The 12,503-nt window shown below is 43.8% G+C and overlaps 1 protein-coding gene across 5 annotated transcripts in view; it reads right to left on the bottom strand.

The window, feature by feature from the left end:
- LOC137375294 (inactive N-acetylated-alpha-linked acidic dipeptidase-like protein 2) overlaps positions 1–12,503 on the bottom strand; it is a 1,073,632-nt gene that overhangs the window by 197,247 nt on the left and 863,882 nt on the right. The window lies entirely within an intron of this gene.

Raw genomic sequence — 12,503 nt, 5'->3', positions numbered from 1 at the left:
AAACATTTCCCACACTTCATAATTCTGGCTTTGCCACATGGGGAAAAGAGAGAAGTCTGGAGGGTATCACTTGCAATGCACTTTCTTTGGCTACATTTTCATCTATTTACCTATGTTAGTGAAAAAGTCACTATAAAGTTGGTTTCTCCAGGTGCCCAGTTCGTGAGCAGCATTGTTAATCTACCCACCCTCTCAGTTCTCGATGATGCATAGCAAGCAATACCAAGAAGGAGGGCTGAAAATATATATTGTTGTTAAATTCAGTTTTATGAATAGATATTTAATCCAGTGCCCTGACTTGAAGGTATTTGATACTAAAGTGTGTCTCACCGGCAACCATTAAAAGTTTGAATGCAAACTCAAATAACAGAGAGTGGCTTTATTTTGCTTCCTTTCAAAGATTAAAAGGTTTGAAGTTCAGGTCATTGGCCACTAGAAGTACATTTTGTCTATTTGGATCCAGTATCCAATGTTTAATTTAAGTTTTAAACTACGTTCTGCCTTTCTACCTGCTGAAATGCCTACTCCACATTCAATTACAAGTGTGCATGTCCATGTACATTGTACTGGGGCATTTTCCATGCTGTATCTGAAAATAATCTATCTTTAATAAATTTCACCTCATGATTTGCAACTAGCATTTGAAGTGCTTCTAGCTCAGCTGTTGATATTGTTAAAATGTTATAGTCAGCATTAACTGAAGAGATGAGATGGTGACTCCATAATTCACAGTATTTATTCTTATGAGAACTAAAATGTAAGCAAGCTCTTTTCTGCAACTTGAGTATATATTTGACCCTGTATCTAACCTAAAATATGAAGAAAGTTGATTGTCTAGCCAACTATGTCAGAAGATTTCAAAATGTTTATACCTTAAATCAACTCTTCTATTTCTGACTATATAGGACCTTCAAATTTTTCTTTCATTAATTAATTACCAAGTAGCAATTCTCAGCCTGACAGTAAATTCCCACAGACTTTCTCAGCTGTGTAGTCTTCAAAGCTATATCAGACATTATAGTATTTTCCACAAAAGCTTTGCTATTAATTTTTCTTCTGTGGAATGACACTTGCTACTTCCTCTTGTGTAACTACATGGCTAATTGTTTACCACCCCTAGCTCTCATATCACAATACGTTGCCCAATACAAAACAAACTGAAATCTCTCTTATCTGTAAGTATTCTACTTAGGTTGAATCTAGCTTTAATCAACTGGATGGCAACACATTGCAATGGTGCAATAACCTACTGGTAGTTGTTTACATTCTGATGGCCATCTTTGATAACATAGTTTGCATAAATACTCTTCTCATTATTTGCCTGGTAAGATGTTCTTTCCAATGATATTTTGATTCATTTACTGTTTACAAGCCAAAATGTCCCTTCATTGAGTTCTTTGAAAATCTCTTCTGGTGAGTTCAGACTAATAATAATCACACAATCAAATTCCTATATACTAAAGAATGATATAAGTAGCAGCTTAAGAAAAAGTCTCAAGGATGAAAAAAGTCAATTTGATCTATCAGGCTCAACACAGTCACCCATCTTAACATCTAAATGCACCTTGAACTCCTCAATATTTTGGCATTACATTGACGGATAGATATTTCCAATCATTTAGCATGTCTCTGTGGAATATAGAAAAGATGTCCATGGTATCACAGATCCAAAGGGAGGAATTTCAACCGGGAGAAATAAGTGGGTTTGGGTCAGGTGGGGTGCAGGTTAAAATGTTTAAAAGTCTGAACTGGAACCCCAACCTGTCTCCATCCTCCTCACTTTCAGTTTTAATAGGGTGCGACAGGAGACCAGCAGCCATCCCATTATCAGGAGAAAGGTTAGCACTTTAAATATTATAATTAGGCTGCATGCCTTATTCTAATTTAGCATTTGAAATTTAACCCTGGCCAGTTGGGTTTCCTGGGTTTCAGAAAACCCACCAGCTAAACCGAGGAGTGCTGGATCAGGAGATAAGTGCCTTTCCATCTATCTGCTGGATCCAGACTGAATGCCTGGCCAAGCCGTGGTGATTGGACATCACCTCTCAACACTTCGGATTTCCCCCACAGGGTCTCCAACTTCCACCTCCATGTCAACCACACTGCGCACAGCCCCTCCAAGCCTCTAATCTCCCCATCCCAAGCCCAGACCTCCAACCCGCCCAGGCCTTCGACTTGCACCACCACCTTCCCCCACCCCCGCTGCATCACCCCCTCACACACCCTGCACCGACCTCCACCAAGCCTCCGATATGTCAGGTGTCCAACATCCGATCAACCCCCACCAGCAACCCAGGGTCGCCCCCACCCCCATCATGGTGCAGACCTACCTGGTTTTGCGGCCTGCTCCCCACCAGACTGGAAGTCAAGCCTCTCAATTAGGCTGGTTTCTGGGCAAGGTACCCATCAGTGATGCCACACACACTGGGCTCCCACTTCCAGATTTCTGCACTCTACTGGCAGCCACCCCTCCACCACCGGTAGGTCAAGAAAGTTAAAATTCCCTGCATGGTGTCTGATTTGCGCCAATATCATATTCATAAAGACAAATCACTATTAACCAAATGCTGTTGACTGCCTCAAATCAAATTGCACTGGTAGGAAATCTATCGATGAGCAACCAATCGCAAGCCATCCAATGAAATAATTCAAACATTTTTCAAAATGATTTCAGTGGCTATTTCATTTCTCAGCTACTCTAGAGATGGTTCTAAAAATAACATTTTAATATTCATAGCATCTTTGCCAAATGTTGCACTGTGTCGACAGGCCTCAGCTGTCTAATTTAAAATCTATTATATATGGCATTGCAACAGTATTGTATCAATCCCAGTGTTCCAAGCCATTTTATAAACAAAGATTCCTCGGAGAATGGGTAAACTTTTCCTCAAGTATAACAGAATTAACACTATTAAGTGGTTTTCCACTGATACTTTAAAATACTTTAAATCCTCTTAAATGTTCTTGAAGATTAAGAGGTGGAAAAACTGAGGTGTTAAAGATGATAAAACGAGTTGATTAGGTAAATAGAGAGAAACTATTTCCTCTGGTGTGGCGTCCAGAGCAAAGGCTTATAACATTAAAGTTTGAGCTAGGCCGTTCAGGGGTGATATTAGGAAGCACTTCTTCATACAAAAGGTAGTGGAAATTGGGATCTCTCTCCTCCAAAAAGCTGTTGAATTTACCTCAACTGAAAATTTCAAAACGGAGATGGTTAGCTTTTTGTTAGGCAAGGCTATGAAGCATTATGAAACCAAGGCAAGTAGATGGGGTTAACATACAGATCAGCCATGATCTAACTGAATGCCATACTCCTATTTCTGTGTCCTAGATATCCTTCCTCAAAAATAAAATGAAAATGTTATCTTCAAATTCGATAGTATTAAATTAGTCATTCTTAAAGTTTGAATTAATATTGTTTACTTACATTATATACAGTTTATTGCAATTTTTAGTATTTTTCTGAAAGCTTTCAATTTTTATAATAAGAAAATTTTGTGCCAGACATATATCTGTCACATCCATAGGGTTTGTGAAAATAACTGAGAAGTCCAAATGACAAAATATTCGACATGTTCATAAGACACAATGCATATTGACTTATTTAAATTTCCTATTTTCCTGTCTTCTGTGCATGCCTGATTGCTGTCAGTCATGCTGTTGCACATCCATAGGCTCAAACAAATAAAGCAACAAATCAACATTAACTGCACCAGCCTGGCTGTCTGCAATATGAACACAAGCAGGAAAACTAGCAGCTAGCAAAAAAACAGTATCAAAAAGAGCAACAAGGACAACATAGCCACCAAGGAGTAACCACCAAGTGCCATAAATCCAACTAAACCTATTGCTCAAATTGTTTGGCAGTCATTATTTCTTTTCAAGCCATAGGCAATGAGGTGGGCAGTTAAAATACCTCAGGTTAGTGCTGCCTGATTGTGAATTTTATTCAGGGTCCTGGATAGATGGCTATGCCGTGGATCCTTCTGCTTCCGTCCTGTGAGATTCTCCTGGAAACGACACCTGCCTTCATGCTGGCAGCGGGCAAAGGCTGGCCTATTGTCTGAAGGTTGGCAGGCAATTTCTACCACTTACTATCTGGAACAGGCAAGACATGGGCTGCCATTATGCCAATAAAGCCCAGGAGTTAAATTAATCCAGGCGTTTTATTCCCCTGCCAGGAGTGATTTTCTAACTCACTCCACCACCTACTTGCCCAACTGGAGTTAGTCAGGACCTAAATGTCACCATAAACGCACATCCAAAATTTTGTTGTCTGTGTCTTAACTCACCGAGTTCCGTTCATCAATTACCCCTATGCTTGCTGATCTACATTGGCTCCTGATTAAGCAACGCCTCGATTTTAAAATTCTCATCCTATTTTCAAATAGCTCCATTGCTTCTCCCCTCCCATCTCTGTAATTTCTCTAGTCCTACAATCCTCTGAGATATCCATCCTCCTCCAATTCTGGCCTCTTGAGCATCCCCAATTTTAATATCCCCACTAATGGTGGCCTTGCCTTCTTCAGCTGCCAAAGCCCTAAGCTCTGGAATTTCCTCCCTAAATCTGTGTCTCTACCTCTCTTTCCTCCTTCATAACATACCTTAAAACCCACCTCTTTGACCAAAGTTTTGGGCATCTGCCCTAAAATCTCCTTATGTGACTCGATGTCAAATTTTGCTTGTTAATACTTCTGTGAAGCGCCTTGAGACATTTAACTTTGTTAAAGGTGCGACATAAATACAAGATTGTTGCTGTTGTTGTAAAGCTACCTGCAATAACTATTCTCTGCAGAGCCTGCCCTATACTTAATTAGCTAGAACTCTGCTAGGTTTCCACGGCTTTCATTGCTTACTTAGGCTTTTCTTCAATATTTTCTGGACACTGAGTATGCCTCATCTCAGTTCATAGCTTGTGGCCATTATAAGTCTGCCATTTTCATGCCTGGAAAAATCTCTCTCTCCGTTGGTGCAATAAATGAATTTAGGATTTTACGCAGCTTGACTTAATTTATTTATTTCAACAATGAAGATTTGAAAAAGAAAGATGAAAATTCATAGCCCAATTTGATTTATTTCTGCAATCTCCACTCACTAAATAAATAAACTCTTAGCTTCATTTCTTTCCCCCTGTGCTAGTACAATCCAAGGGGGTGGACAGTGAAAATGTTTGTAGCTAACCAACAATTTTGACAAGCTTATCTGTAGCAGGTCTCAAACTTTACTGCTTCTATTCTCTGAGCACATATATCTATCCAAACTTTATATAGGTTTTTGATCTCATTTCTGGGCAGTAAATGGGAATACAGGCACCAGGACAAGCCCCCTCACCTACTCAGATTATGCCAGATTCTAGTATGCTCCCAGTGGGCAGAATCTTACTACCTTTGAAAATATTCTTCCATCGAGGCAAATGTGGGTCACAACCCGATGGTCTGGGAGTCCTGCCCGCTTGCGTAATCTTCCTGGCGGCAACCAATTAAGCAGCTGCCTGCGGGAGCCTCTTCCAATTAAGGACGGCAGGCCAATTCCTGAGGCTGGAGGTCCAATCAGAGAGCCTGCAGCAGCTTTGGCAGGCCAGCAGCTATTTGGGAGAGGTGGCATTGCTCAGGCAGCAAGAAGAGCATGAAGGTGCCTCAACATGGAGGCGTGCAGCAACTTTAATAATGATGAAGGCCCAAGAAAGTAGGTGGATTTCTTTGTCATGCGGGTGGGGTCTTTTCTGCCCGTGGCCCCGTCACTGGGTCATGAAGCCTCTGGCTCCAAGTGCCACTTGCCCTGCCACAGAGTAACAGCCTACACTGATCTGCCAGGCACGGCACTCAGTGGAAGTCTGCTCCACTGCCAGGAAGATTCTGGCGAGTCCTCCAAGTCCCTTTAATTAGCCTCCTAATTAGCCTCCTATTGGTTCCCTGCCACTGTTGGGCAGGTAGCTGTTGTTGGTATGACTCCGCCTCTGGCAAGATCATCTGGAGGCGAGAACACATCAGGATACCATTCCGATGTGGTATTTCTCCCTTGGTCTTGCCTCCAAACCCGCCTCCACGGGTCACAAAGGATTCCGCCGAACATCACCATCCTCCAGATCCTTAAGTGATACCAGGCACCAGCCCCTGTTAACATCATGTCTGACCACAGACCCCTGCTGGTCCTATCAAAATCCTATTCCCAGCTGTCTCATCCAAGTACTGCCTGAGCTACTAGGGACAATTTCAACCTAACCTGCCTGTCAGAAAACTGATAGGATCAGATTGCAGTCAATGGAAGGAATATTGGGTGGGGTGTTAAACAAGCATTCCACCCAATCCCATTAATTTTCCAGCAGGCGAGTTAGATGCAAATTGTCCTTATTGTTTAGTACTGTGTAACTGCATTGATAAGTTGTGAGTTGATTTCCTTAATCGTCCAATCATAGGGATCTTGCACTTTGTATCAACCTCTGAATAGTTCAGTTACATTGTTGCTTTGAAACACACTTGTATGAATGATTGCAAACTAATGCACCTGCCATATAGTGCAGTAAGTGAAAACCAAACCAGCCTTTTCTCACTACATAAAGCTAGAAAGATTGGCCTGTTATGTATGAGTTTGTGTTAAAGGTAATGTTGTTGGTGATAGGGAGGGAGATGGGGGAGGGGGAAATGGTTGGAAGAGTGCTTTGCTATGTTAGTATCTCATGTCACTTACTACCATGTAAATACACTCAGCAGATAATTGCTGAGTGAGTCCCCAAGTCAGTCATTCAAGTGAAGTGGATACATTCCAATGGTGTCAAACACGGGAATTCCTGTGGAGTGCATCTGTCAGCTTTGTATACATGTCAACCAGGAGCTGTTACTTTACATTTAAAATATGCACCTGCTGAGGTTTGCTCTGTTTTTTAACTAATAATAAAACTCAACAGGGACAGACTTAAAAACAAACCAGCTCCAGACAGGCACATATACATGGAATACTGTACATAGCTCAATGGCAAGTTATTGTCCTGAGGATTTCCCTAACACTCTTAGGTCATTACAGTCTGTCTACTTCACTCACGTGACTGATTGCAGGGAATTTGCAGCTGAGATCTGCAACTGCTTTAAGCAAAGTCATGTTTTAAACACTGAATCGCATTTACTAGTTTGGGCACTTTATTTAAAAGTACTTCTCCAACATTATACTTTAACAGGCTCTTCTATACACACATTTACCTCCAGTTACCAATGGTATTTTATATGACTTTCACTGCAGCCTGTTATCCTTCATTATTCTCTTTGACCTCTCCATGTTTTCAACACACCATCCTTCTCATTATCTCTCCTTTATTGATTACCCTCATATGGTTCCACCTCTACCTCTCCCAACAGATTTCTCTCCAGTGCTTGAACAGTAACCTCTGTTGTATCCGTGGGTTGGATCTTTGTTCCACTCCTGTTACTCATCTAAATTTTGTCTATAGCTGGTACTGTTCATAAGCATAGGATTCAGCTTTCATATGCATGGTGGCAATTCCCAGTTTTACCTCTTCACCCACCACTATCCTTCACCCCGATTGTCGTTATGCTGTCAGACTAACTCTCCGTGATGGATGAGCCAAAACCTTTTGCAGCTCAAAATTAACAAGATCTAAACCATTCTATTTAACCTCCCTCACTCTCTTAGGCAGTCCCTCGGGAACAAGAATGACTTTCTTCCAGTCCAGGGTTGTGGGTCCTTAGGTGATTGAATAGTCCAATTCTGGATCCGCACACTCTGTCACAGGTTGTGCTTGGTGAGGCATGTGAATGGAATGCATGAGTTTCCGAATATTCCTTCCGCTGCTGGAACTTGGTCGCTGCCTGGACATGTTGACATTGCTTGAACTGGCTGGCACCTTTGCTGATGCTTCTTCTCCATTTTGGGAGGTCCTGGGCAAGAGATTCCCATGAATCAGTGGAGATGTCACATTTTTTTAGGGCGGCTTTAAGAACATCCTTGTAGCATTTCCTCTGCCCTCCTGGTAGCCTCTTGCTGTGACGGAGCTCAGAGTAGAAAGCTTGTTTTGCGAGTCTTGTGTTAGGCATCTGGACAATGTGGCCCAGCCAATGTAACTGACTAGCCATGACCAGTGTCTCAATACTGGGGATGTTGGCCTGAGAGAGGACACTGGTGACCAATTCAACCTCTACCAGACAGCCTACATCTTATCCCCTGATACTACCCACCTTTCTCGATGTCTGTCCATTCAGGACTTCACAACCTGAGGGTTCGATTTTAACAGCCTCCCCACATCGGGGTCATGGCGGGGGGCCCCGGAAAATACTTCTGGGAGCGGCCCGCCACGGGCCTCAATGCCAAGAAGATTCCGTCCCATTTTACCAGTGGCGGCGAGGCCTCAGGGCAGCCCACCCACTGCTTGGTGGTACAGCCTTGATATAAATATTTAAATAAATGTTAATGCATGCATAAACACCTACCTTTTCCTGACGGCCGTCCCACACATATTCTGGCTGGTGGCCAGAACTCCCATGCCTTCGGATCTCCATTCAGAGATCCAAGGTGTGACACTGGTAGGGAGGGGGGAGGAGCAGGGAAACCTCCTACTATTGGCTGAGAGGCTGGTGGGAAGGAGTTGAGGGTCAAAAGTAATGAAGGTCGGGGGGAAAGTTCGGCACCAGAATAAAAGTTTGTTTTGGGGGACAGGATTAATTATATATTGAGCACTCAGTTGGGGGGCGTTGGGAGAGGGGATTTGAAGCGATATTAAAATTTTATTTCAACTTTTAGAGCAACAGGACCTTTATTTTAAATTAAACTGAAGGGCTTGAAGCCCTTTAAAAATGGCACCGGTGCCTGTGCGGTGGCGTCGGACGCTGTTGCCAGCAATGAAGTGCCCATTCCCTCTACATCATCGGGGGGTGGGCGGTCCTCCCCCTCCATGTTAATGAGCTGCTGTGCAAAATATCGCGGCGGCTCCATGGCGCACGTCTTGTGCATGCGCCTCGCACTTTTTGAAGCTCACCGCCGAGAACGATGGCGAGCTATTAAAATTCAGTTCTAGTGTCTCCCTCAACTCTGAACTGAGCTTCCAACCTCACATCCAATTCCTCTCCAGGACTGCCTACTTTACCTGCCAGACATTGCTTATCTCCATCCCTTTCTCACCTCCACTACAGTTGAGACGATCATTCACACCGTTCTGAGCTGCAGGCAAGACTTTTCTAGTGTCTTCCTCCAAAGCTCCACCCTCCATATTCTACAAATCATTCCGAAGTCCAGTACATGCATTCTCTGCTCAACACTCACCTATTATCCTTACCCTGTTTTGTCGCTCTTGGATTTAAGGGAGCAGTTTTAAGGGCAATACCAGAGTATCAAGTCAGGATGGGAGAAAACAAAGGTTTTGTGGTGACAAGATCAAAGGTAGATGTGACAGAGTGGTTGAGCAGATTGAAGGCTGCAGAAGTATTGTGGTAAATGTAGAGTCAGGGGCTAGATGTAGAAATGCAGTTGGCAGTAACTTTGGCAGGACAATTTTCCAGGGACAGACACAGAAGGAAGTGAAATTGCAAGGTTGTAGGGGGATGTGGGTGGTGAAGGATATGAGCAATTGGTCAGAGATAGCATTATCTCTTATGGAGACCTTGGGATCAAAGAGGCCACCGGGTCAAGGGGGTTGCCATGAATATCATTAATAACATTGTTATGGATAAAGAGATTTAGGATGAACAACTGGCCAGGCAACTTAGAGGACAGAGGGCAAGAGAGCTGAGATTAAAATAACTGAGAATGAAGAATCGCTCAATGCAGAGACTGAGTGAGGAAAAGGAGGAGGATATATCGATGAAGAACTCATTTTGAACAGGAGCTATCTGGAATAATCTCCCTTTGGATTTTGTTTCATTTCCAGTATTGAACCATCTTGTGTAAACTTTCAACTGGCGCCCAAAAGTGGGTAAGAAGTGGGCAAGACAATCATATTGTTTGCTCAAATATGTCAGCACGAGGCACATAGGCTTTTCAGTTTCCACTTTTAGATGGATGTAAAGTGGTCACTATTGGGCAATGCACTGAGTGTAAATATGCAGGAACAATGGCAGTAGGAGAGCACAGCTCACCAGAGGGCAAGCTTGTGTCCTAGCCCTGCTGCAGAAGGCAGAGATGATAGCTTCCAGAGTCTTGCTTTCAAAAGCCGAGCACTGGCTGCACACCACGAGTTGTCATACAAACATAGGAACAGGAGTAGGCCATTCATCCCATCGATCCAACTCCACCATTCAATACGATCATGGCTGATCATCTACTTCAATGCCCTTTTCCCACACTGTCCCCATATCTCGTTATGTCTTGGTATTTAGACATGTCAATCTCTGCTTTAAACCTGCTCAATAACTGAGCTTCCACAGCCCTCTGGGATAGAGATTTCCAAAGATTCACAACCCTCTGAGTAAAGCAATTTCTCCTCATCCCGGTCCTAAGTAGCTTGCCCCTAGGCTGGAATTTTTCCCTTGTCGGATGGGAGCCATCCACAAACCGAAAAGCCGGTGGCGAACCCACCTCCGCTGGGCCTGGGGATCCAGTCTGGGTTTTACGGTCCAGAGGCCCTTAATTGGTCTTGGGTGGTACTTCCACCTCATTGAGGCAGGAGATCCCGCCTAATGGAGCTGCTGGCAAATCAGCAGGCTGGCAGTTATTAGTCCCAGCAGCCTCACTGGAAGTAGTGGCCACTTTTGGGACTGCAGCCCAGCTTCAAGAAGAAAATGAAGGACAGCCCCAGGAAAAGGTACATTTCTGGGGCCTCGTTGGGGGTAATCAGTCGGGGCCCCAGCAAGGCAAGGGTGGTCGATTGCGGTTATTGGGGGCGGACCTCCGTCGGGCACAGGGTGCCTGATCAGGAGGGCCCACCCACCAGGCTGTCAAAAAGCCATCTACTTTTAACAGGCAGCTTGTCTCAGGCCTGGGCCTCTCACCTGCCAATGGTAAAATGCCTGCGGCGGTGGGCGGAGGCCCTTAAGTGGCCATTAACTGGCCAATTAAGGGTCTTGATTGACCTGGGGTGGGTGGGCCATTTCCCGTTGCCGCCCTGTGTAAAATGGCAGTGGAGACGGGAGCGGGAGCAGGTCGGGAAGGGCCCCCTGGGCCTCCCACTCCATTTTTGCCCCCCGCCCTTGCCACCAGCCCGCACTTTGGGGCGGTGTAAAATTCCAGCCCTTATTTTGTAATTGTGCCCCCTGATTCTAGACTCCCCAACTAGGGGAAACATCTGACCTGCATCCCTCTTTAAGTATTTTGTAGGTTTCAATGAGATCACTTCTTCAAAACTCTAGAGAATACAGGCCCAGTTTCCCCAATCTCTCTTCATAGGACAGTCCCACCATCTCAGGAACAAATCTGGTGACTCTTCCTTGCGCTCCCTCTAAGGCAATAATATTCTTCCTAAGGTTAGGGGACCAAAATTTCACACAGCACTCCAGGTGCAGTCTAACCAAGGTTCCATACTATTAAAGCAACACTTCGCTACTCCTGCACTCAAATCCTCTTGTGATAAAAGCTAACATACCATTAGCCTTCCTAATTGCTTGCTGTACCTGCATGATAGCTTTCAGTGACTTATTGACAAGGACACCCAGGTCCCTTTGTACATCTACACTTTCTAATCTCTTACCATTTAAGAAATACTCTGCACATCTATTCCTCCTACCAAAATGAACAACCACACATTTTTCCACATTATATTCCATCTGCCATGTTCTTGCCCACGCACCAAGTCTGTGCAAATCCCCTTGAAGCCGCTTTGCATCTTCCTCACAACACACAGTCCCACCTAGTTTTGTGCTATCCGCGAACTTGGAAATATCACATTTGGTCCCCACATTCATATCACTGATATAAATGGTGATAACTAGGGCCCAAGTACTGCTCCTTGCAGTACCCCACTAGTCACAGCCTACCAATGCAAGAAACCCATTTATTCCTACTCTCTGTTTTCTGCCTGTTAACAAATCCTTAATCCATGCCAGTATATTACCTCCTATCCCATATGCTCTAATTTTGCTAACCAACCTCCTGTGGGGGACTTTATCAAAAACCTTCTGAAAATCCAAGTATATTACATCCACCAACTCCCCTTTATCAATTCTGTTTGTAACATCCTCAAAAAACACCAACAGGTTCATCAAACATGATTTCCCATTCATAAATCCATGTTGACCGTGCCCAATCAGATCATTATTATCCAAGTGTCCACTTATCATATCCTAGAATAGATTCGAATATTTTCCCTACTACTGATGTAAGGCTAACAGATCTGTAGTTCCTTTATTTCTCCCTCCCTCCCTTCTTAAATAGTGGGGTGACATTTGTGACCTTCCAATCTACAGGAACCATTCCAGAATCTATAGAATTTTGGAAGATGATCACCAATGCATCCACTATCTCCATATCTCTTTCAACACTCTGGGATGTAGAATATCAGGTCCTGGGGCCTTATCAACCTTCAGACACAAAGTAATCATTTAGCTTCTCTGCCATTTCTCTATTCC

The sequence above is a fragment of the Heterodontus francisci genome, chromosome 11 (genome assembly GCF_036365525.1).
Source record: "Heterodontus francisci isolate sHetFra1 chromosome 11, sHetFra1.hap1, whole genome shotgun sequence".
In the NCBI taxonomy this organism is placed as follows: Eukaryota; Metazoa; Chordata; class Chondrichthyes; order Heterodontiformes; family Heterodontidae; genus Heterodontus; species Heterodontus francisci.
Note: the sequence above shows the minus strand (reverse complement) of the source record. Positions and strands in the feature narration are given on the sequence as shown.